Raw genomic sequence first — 9,753 nt, forward strand, 5'->3', positions numbered from 1 at the left:
TACCCCACCATAACCCCTATAACTCTACCTATACCCCACTATACCCCCTATAACTCTACCTATACCCCACCATACCCCCTATAACTCTACCTATACCCCACCATACCCCTTATAACTCTACCTATACCCCACCATACCCCCTATAACTCTACCTATACCCCACTATACCCCCTATAACTCTACCTATACCCCACTATACCCCCTATACCCCACTATACCCCCTATAACTCTACCTATACCCCACTATACCCCCTATAACTCTACCTATACCCCACTATACCCACTATAACTCTACCTATACCCCACTATACCCCCTATACCCCACTATAACTCTATCTATACCCCACTATACCCCTTATAACTCTACCTATACCCCACTATACCCCCTATAACTCTACCTACACCCCACTATAACTCTACCTATACCCCACTATACCCCCTATAACTCTACCTATACCCACTATACCCCCTATACCCCACTATACCCCATAACCTACCTATACCCCCTATACCCCTATACCCCACTATACCCCCTATAACTCTACCTATACCCCACTATACCCACTATAACTCTACCTATACCCCACTATACCCCCTATACCCCACTATAACTCTATCTATACCCCACCATACCCCCTATAACTCTACCTATACCCCACTATAACCCCTATAACTCTACCTATACCCCACTATACCCCCTATACCCCACTATACCCCCTATAACTCTACCTATACCCCACTATACCCCCTATAACTCTACCTATACCCCACTATAACCCCTATAACTCTACCTATACCCCACTATACCCCCTATACCCCACTATACCCCCTATAACTCTACCTATACCCCACTATACCCCCTATAACTCTACCTATACCCCACTATAACCCCTATAACTCTACCTATACCCCACTATACCCCCTATACCCTACTATAACCCCTATAACTCTACCTATACCCCACTATAACCCCTATAACTCTACCTATACCCCACTATACCCCCTATACCCCACTATAACCCCTATAACTCTACCTATACCCCACTATACCCCCTATAACTCTACCTATACCCCACTATACCCCCTATACCCCACTATTACCCCTATAACTCTACCTATACCCCACTATACCCCCTATAACTCTACCTATACCCCACTATACCCCCTATACCCCACTATAACCCCTATAACTATACCTATACCCCACTATACCCCCTATAACTCTACCTATACCCCACTATACCCCTATACCCCACTATAACCCCTATAACTCTACCTATACCCCACTATACCCCCTATAACTCTACCTATACCCCACTATACCCCCTATAACTCTACCTATACCCCACTATACCCCCTATACCCCACTATAACCCCTATAACTCTACCTATACCCCACTATACCCCCTATAACTCTACCTATACCCCACTATACCCCCTATAACTCTACCTATACCCCACTATACCCCCTATACCCCACTATAACCCCTATAACTCTACCTATACCCCACTATACCCCCTATAACTCTACCTATACCCCACTATACCCCCTATACCCCCTATAACTCTACCTATACCCCACTATACCCCCTATAACTCTACCTATACCCCACTATACCCCCTATACCCCACTATACCCCCTATACCCCACTATACCCCCTATAACTCTACCTATACCCCACTATACCCCCTATACCCCACTATAACCCCTATAACTCTACCTATACCCCACTATACCCCCTATAACTCTACCTAATGTGTTTAGGCTGAGCCAAACCAAGAAGTTTTACGTACTGTAGCTGGCCTGATTACATATCCACCAGCACTATTTGGATTGGGGCAGCAGAATAGTGTGAATAGGGTCCAGCGCTTTTCTAGACACCAGACAACAGACTAATGTCTGTACTGTTCTAGACACCAGGTTTGTACCAGTTCTGTACAAGGTCTGTGGCTGTACCAGGTCTATACCAGGTCTGTGTCTGTACCAGCTCTGTGTCTGTACCATGTCTGTGTCTGTACCAGGTCTGTGTGTGTACCAGGTCTGTGTCTGTACCATGTCTGTGTCTGTACCAGGTCTGTGTCTGTACCTGGTCTGTGTCTGTACCAGGTCTGTACCATGTCTGTGTCTGTACCATGTCTGTGTCTGTACCAGGTCTGTACCATGTCTGTGTCTGTACCAGGACTGTACCAGGACTGTGTCTGTACCAGCTTTGTACCATGTCTGTGTCTGTACCAGGACTATATATGTGCCAGGTAACCAATGAGTCAAGCCATGTGACTGGGGCAATAGATATTTTCCACTCCCCCTAGCTCACAAATAATCAATCATTGTGTGTCTGTGTGTGACGTGTGTCTGTGTCTGTGTGTGTGTGTGTGTGTGTGTGTGTGTGTGACGTGTGTCTGTGTGACGTGTGTGTATGTGTGTGTGTGTGTGTGTGTGTGTGTGTGTGTGTGTGTGTGTGTGTGTGTGTGTGTGTGTGTGTGTGTGTGTATCTGATCTATTCCTCTATCCTGTAAATATGTAGTTGAAGATCCTTAACGTCCACAAAACGACGTGTGCAAGAGAGAGGGAGAAAGATGAGCGTTTAGGTGTTTGTGTCTGTGTGTGTATGTGTTTACCAAGCTGAGATGTGTTTGAAGGTGACGAGCAAACACCATTGTCTTATTGTCTTATTAATATGACCTCTGATCAAATCACAGCGGCTGACAGCTGGCAGCTGGCAGGGGAGGGTTTAAGTCTGTTGCTCTTCACACAGCTTCACCTGGGCAGAGAAGACAGCCCTACTACTAAAAAAACAGAGTTGATCTAGGATCAGGCCCCCATTTGTCCACCTAATCTCATTCCTTATCATCTACAAGGTCAAACTGATCCTAGACCAACACTCCTACTCTTTAGACACTTTACGAACACATGTCCTGACCTACCCATCTTAGATACTGTACAAGCCTCACATTGATTTGTCTGTAAAGCAGAGCACACTTCTCCAACATGCCAGTGGCCATTGAAGGTGAGCGTTTGCCCACTGAAGTCGGTCACGACGCCGAACTGCAGTCAGGTCAAGACCTTGGTGAGGATGACGAGCACGCAAATGAGCTTCCCTTAGACGGCTTCTGACAGTTTTTGCAGAAATTCTTTGGTTGTGCAAAGCCCACAGTTTGATCTGCTGTCCGGGTGGCTGGTCTCAGACGATCCCGCAGGTGAAGAAGCCGGATGTGGAGGTCCTGGGTTGGCGTGGTTACACATGGTCTGGGGTTGTGAGACTGGTTGGACATACTGCCAAATTCTCTAAAATGACGTTGGAGGCGGCTTATGATAGAGAAATTAACATTAAATTCTCTGGAAACAGCTCTGGTGGGCATTCCTGCAATCAGCATGCAAATTGCACGCTCCCTCAAAACTTGAGACATCTGTGGCATTGTGTTGTGTGACAAAAGAGTGGCCTTTTATTGTCCCCAACACAAGGTGCACCTGTGTAATGATCATGCTGTTTAATCAGCTTCTTGATATGCAACACCTGTCAGATGGATGGATTATCTTGGCAAAGGAGAAATGTTCACTAACAGGGATGTAAACAAATTTGTGCACAAAATTTGAGAGAAAAAAGCTTTTTTTGTGCGTATGGAACATTTTTATTTTAGTTCATGGAACAGTGGACCAACACTTTACATGTTGTGTTTATATTTTTGTTCGGTGTAGTATTCTCTTGGATAAACTCACTGACAAGTCATGTAGCATGTTAAACATACGGTAAACATGTAAACTAAAAGAAGATTTACCTAACTGGATATGGAATGGGATCTCAGAGTTAGCCATCCCTGAGACCAGGTTTGGTATCTCATACGTCTGTAAGTTAACAATGAAAGGTACGGTGGAAGTTTATGCATGGAGGGCTTTTATAAATAAAACGAGTGCTTCATAAGAGTGCCGGCCTACTTTCTGATACAGAATGCAGTGATGTGCATTGAATGTGTGCTTCGTTTGTGTTGTATACGGGTTGGTTAACCTTGTGCTGTTTGACCTTGAGGAGTCCAGACCACGGTCGTCCTGCTGAGTGGGACACTAGTGCACTGGGCCGTGTGTTGATGGTGATGGGTGGGGGGCAGGGACAGGCTGGGCTGGGGGGAATAAGGACACGGTTGGAGCTGATGTTGGAGGACAGATTGCTTTAGCTACTTGTCTAAAGAGTAGAGCAGCATCGCCTCCCGCTCACAATATGCCCAGAACCTTTGAAGTGGTTCACTTCTCTGCTCCCCTACCTCAAACTACCCCTAACCCCCTCCTAACCCATATTCACCTGGTCCGTTACCCCTAACCCCATCCTAACCCATATTCACCTGGTCCGTTACCCCTAACCCCATCCTAACCCATATTCACCTGGTCCGTTACCCCTAACCCCCTCCTAACCCATATTCACCTGGTCCGTTACCCCTAACCCCCTCCTAACCCATATTCACCTGGTCCGTTACCCCTAACCCCCTCCTAACCCATATTCACCTGGTCCGTTACCCCTAACCCCCTCCTAACCCATATTCACCGGTCCGTTACCCCTAACCCCCTCCTAACCCATATTCACCTGGTCCGTTACCCCTAACCCCCATCCTAACCCATATTCACCTGGAGTTATAGGGGTTATAGTGGGGTATAGGGGGTATAGTGGGATATAGGTAGAGTTATAGGGGGTATAGTGGGGTATAGGTAGAGTTATAGGGGGTATAGTGGGGTATAGGTAGAGTTATAGGGGTATAGTGGGGTATAGGTAGAATTATAGGGGGTATAGTGGGGTATAGGTAGAGTTATAGGGGTTATGGTGGGGTATAGGTAGAGTTATAGGGGGGTATCGTGGGGTATAGGGGGTATAGTGGGGTATAGGTAGAGTTATAGGGGGTATGGTGGGGTATAGGTAGAGTTATAGGGGTTATGGTGGGGTATGGGGGTATAGTGGGGTATAGGTAGAGTTATAGGGGGTATAGTGGGGTATATGTAGAGTTATAGGGGGTATAGTGGGGTATAGGTAGAGTTATAGGGGGTATAGTGGGGTATAGGTAGAGTTATAGGGGGTATAGTGGGGTATAGGTAGAGTTATAGGGGTTATAGTGGGGTATAGGGGGTATAGTGGGGTATAGGTAGAGTTATAGGGGGTATAGTGGGGTATAGGTAGAGTTATAGGGGGTATAGGGGGGTATAGGTAGAGTTATAGGGGGTATAGTGGGGTATAGGTAGAGTTATAGGGGGTATAGGGGGGTATAGGTAGAGTTATAGGGGGTATAGTGGGGTATAGGTAGAGTTATAGGGGGTATAGGGGGGTATAGGTAGAGTTATAGGGGTATAGGGGGTATAGGTAGAGTTATAGGGGGTATAGGGGGTATAGGTAGAGTTATAGGGGGTATAGTGGGGTATAGGTAGAGTTATAGGGGTTATAGTAGGGTATAGGTAGAGTTAACCCATGTTCACCTGGTCCGTTACCCCTAACCCCCTCCTAACCCGTATTCACCTGGTCCGTTACCCCTAACCCCATCCTAACCCATATTCACCTGGTCCGTTACCCCTAACCCCATCCTAACCCATATTCACCTGGTCTTTTACCCCTAACCCCCTCCTAACCCATATTCACCTGGTCCGTTACCCCTAATCCCATCCTAACCCATATTCACCTGGTCTTTTACCCCTAACCCCCTCCTAACCCATATTCACCTGGTCTGTTACCCCTAACCCCCTCCTAACCCATATTCACCTGGTCCGTTACCCCTAACCCCCTCCTAACCCATATTCACCTGGTCCGTTACCCCTAACCCCATCCTAACCCATATTCACCTGGTCCCCCACTCAGATCATTCGTTAACAAGTGGGCCACTGGCACACCATTTCAGACAGCACCAACTATTCTCAATTTCCACGGCTAGCTAGTGGCATGGGCCCGTGTGTGTGTGTGTGTGTGTGTGTGTGTGTGTGTGTGTGTGTGTGTGTGTGTGTGTGTGTGTGTGTGTGTGTGTGTGTGTGTGTGTGTGTGTGTGTGTGTGTGTGTGTGTGTGTGTGTGTGTGTGTGTGTGTGTGTGTGTGTGTGTGTTTGAGTAAGTGAGTGTGTGTGTGCAAGGCCCTGTGTGTGATGGTGCCTGGCTGACAGACGGATGCTGAGTCACCAAGGGCAGGGCCTAATTATTGTGCATTTTGGAAGTCCATTATGCCCAGTGCAGTGTGAGTGATCGCGTTGACCTTGGCCTGACATTATAAGCTGTGTCTAATCTTTTCACTCTGTTTCTAACGCTTCCCTTATTCTTTTCTCTCTTTTCCCCTCCCTTCCTCCGGCTGTCTTCGCCCTGCTGCCTGGTTAGCATAACAATGCCCCCCCCCCCCCCTCCACCCAGCGGCCGACCCGGCACGCTCGGCACGCCACGCGCCGTCTCTCGTTGCCACCTCCAGACCACCGGCATTCATTACAACTATTGCCAGAGAGGTGAGACCTGACCTCGTGTTTGTCATGTCCCCATGTTGTCTCCCCCGTACCTCTTTTCCTCTGGACATGTCCCCTCTGCTGTCGCACTGCCCTCCCCTCTCCACAGCTTCAGATAAGTCATTCCTCTCCTTTATCAAATGCTGCAAAAACAATTATCCTCAAATAAACAATTGGGAATAAAATAAATTATGAATAATTACAAATGCAATAGGTAATACAATGACATAAAAAATGTAATTTGAATTCTCTGCTGTGTTAGGTCCAAAAGACACACAGCCATGCAGGCTAACTCTCAGTCACAGCAGAATGTCCACACTACCTCTCTGACCTGGGCTATAACAGAGATCCTAAGGGTCATAGATATCTTCATCGAGAAGATGCCCACTGACGAAGTAGACCTATTGGTCCAGGTGAGAGAGTGTGTGTTGGGGGAGGGGGGGTCATAGATATCCTCATAGAGATGATGCCCACTGACGTAGTGGACCTGATAGTGGAGGTGAGACTGTCTGAGACCTGATGGTGGAGGTGAGACTGTCTGAGACCTGATGGTGGAGGTGAGACTGAGAACTGATGGTGGAGGTGAGACTGAGACCTGATGGTGGAGGTGAGACTGTAGGAGACCTGATGGTGGAGGTGAAACTGTCTGAGACCTGATGGTGGAGGTGAGACTGAGACCTGATGGTGGAGGTGAGACTGAGACCTGATGGTGGAGGTGAGACCTGAGACCTGATGGTGGAGGTGAAACTGTCTGAGACCTGATGGTGGAGGTGAGACTGAGACCTGATGGTGGAGGTGAGACTGTAGGAGACCTGATGGTGGAGGTGAGACTGAGACCTGATGGTGGAGGTGAGACTGTAGGAGACCTGATGGTGGAGGTGAGACTGAGACCTGATGGTGGAGGTGAGACTGTCTGAGACCTGATGGTGGAGGTGAGACTGAGACCTGATGGTGGAGGTGAGACTGTCTGAGACCTGATGGTGGAGGTGAGACTGAGACCTGATGGTGGAGGTGAGACTGTAGGAGACCTGATGGTGGAGGTGAGACTGAGACCTGATGGTGGAGGTGAGACTGAGACCTGATGGTGGAGGTGAGACTGTAGGAGACCTGATGGTGGAGGTGAGACTGTCTGAGACCTGATGGTGGAGGTGAGACTGAGACCTGATGGTGGAGGTGAGACTGAGACCTGATGGTGGAGGTGAGACTGTCTGAGACCTGATGGTGGAGGTGAGACTGTAGGAGACCTGATGGTGGAGGTGAGACTGTAGGAGACCTGATGGTGGAGGTGAGACTGAGACCTGATGGTGGAGGTGAGACTGTCTGAGACCTGATGGTGGAGGTGAGACTGAGACCTGATGGTGGAGGTGAGACTGAGACCTGATGGTGGAGGTGAGACTGTAGGAGACCTGATGGTGGAGGTGAGACTGAGACCTGATGGTGGAGGTGAGACTGTCTGAGACCTGATGGTGGAGGTGAAACTGTCTGAGACCTGATGTTGGAGGTGAGACTGAGACCTGATGGTGGAGGTGAGACTGTAGGAGACCTGATGGTGGAGGTGAGACTGTCAGAGACCTGATGGTGGAGGTGAGACTGAGACCTGATGGTGGAGGTGAGACTGAGACCTGATGGTGGAGGTGAGACTGAGACCTGATGGTGGAGGTGAGACTGAGACCTGATGGTGGAGGTGAGACTGTCTGAGACCTGATGGTGGAGGTGAGACTGTAGGAGACCTGATGGTGGAGGTGAGACTGAGACCTGATGGTGGAGGTGAGACTGAGACCTGATGGTGGAGGTGAGACTGAGACCTGATGGTGCAGGTGACACTGTAGGAGACCTGATGGTGGAGGTGAAACTGAGACCTGATGGTGGAGGTGAGACTGTCAGAGACCTGATGGTGGAGGTGAGACTGTAGGAGACCTCACGGTGGAGGTGAGACTGAGACCTGATGGTGGAGGTGAGGCTGTCTGAGACCTGATGGTGGAGGTGAGACTGTAGGAGACCTGATGGTGGAGGTGAGACTGAGACCTGATGGTGGAGGTGAGACTGAGACCTGATGGTGGAGGTGACACTGTAGGAGACCTGATGGTGGAGATGAAACTGAGACCTGATGGTGGAGGTGAGACTGTCTGAGACCTCTGGTGGAGGTGAGACTGAGACCTGATGGTGGAGGTGAGACTGTAGGAGACCTGATGGTGGAGGTGAGACTGAGACCTGATGGTGGAGGTGAGACTGTAGGAGACCTGATGGTGGAGGTGAGACTGAGACCTGATGGTGGAGGTGAAACTGTCTGAGACCTGATGGTGGAGGTGAGACTGAGACCTGATGGTGGAGGTGAGACTGTCTGAGACCTGATGGTGGAGGTGAGACTGTAGGAGACCTGATGGTGGAGGTGAAACTGTCTGAAACCTGATGGTGGAGGTGAGACTGTAGGAGACCTGATGGTGGAGGTGAGACTGTAGGAGACCTGATGGTGGAGGTGAAACTGAGACCTAATGGTGGAGGTGAGACTGAGACCTGATGGTGGAGGTGAGACTGTAGGAGACCTGATGGTGGAGGTGAGACTGTCTGAGACCTGATGGTGGAGGTGAGACTGTAGGAGACCTGATGGTGGAGGTGAGACGTGGAGACCTGATGGTGGAGGTGAGACTGAGACCTGATGGTGGAGGTGAGACTGTCTGAGACCTGATGGTGGAGGTGAGACTGTAGGAGACCTGATGGTGGAGGTGAGACTGTCTGAGACCTGATGGTGGAGGTGAGACTGTCTGAGACCTGATGGTGGAGGTGAGAATGAGACCTGATGGTGGAGGTGAGACTGTAGGAGACCTGATGGTGGAGGTGAGACTGAGACCTGATGGTGGAGGTGAGACTGTAGGAGACCTGATGGTGGAGGTGAGACTGAGACCTGATGGTGGAGGTGAGACTGTAGGAGACCTGATGGTGGAGGTGAGACTGAGACCTGATGGTGGAGGTGAGACTGTCTGAGACCTGATGGTGGAGGTGAGACTGAGACCTGATGGTGGAGGTGAGACTGTAGGAGACCTGATGGTGGAGGTGAGACTGTCTGAGACCTGATGGTGGAGGTGAGACTGAGACCTGATGGTGGAGGTGAGACTGAGACCTGATGGTGGAGGTGAAACTGTCTGAGACCTGATGGTGGAGGTGAGACTGAGACCTGATGGTGGAGGTGAGACTGTAGGAGACCTGATGGTGGAGGTGAGACGTCGAGACCTGATGGTGGAGGTGAGACGTGGAGACCTGATGGTGGAGGTGAGACTGAGACCTGATGGTGGAGGTGAGACGCTGA

This window comes from Salmo salar, chromosome 13, assembly GCF_965601325.2.
Source record: "Salmo salar chromosome 13, fSalSal1, whole genome shotgun sequence".
NCBI lineage: Eukaryota > Metazoa > Chordata > Actinopteri > Salmoniformes > Salmonidae > Salmo > Salmo salar.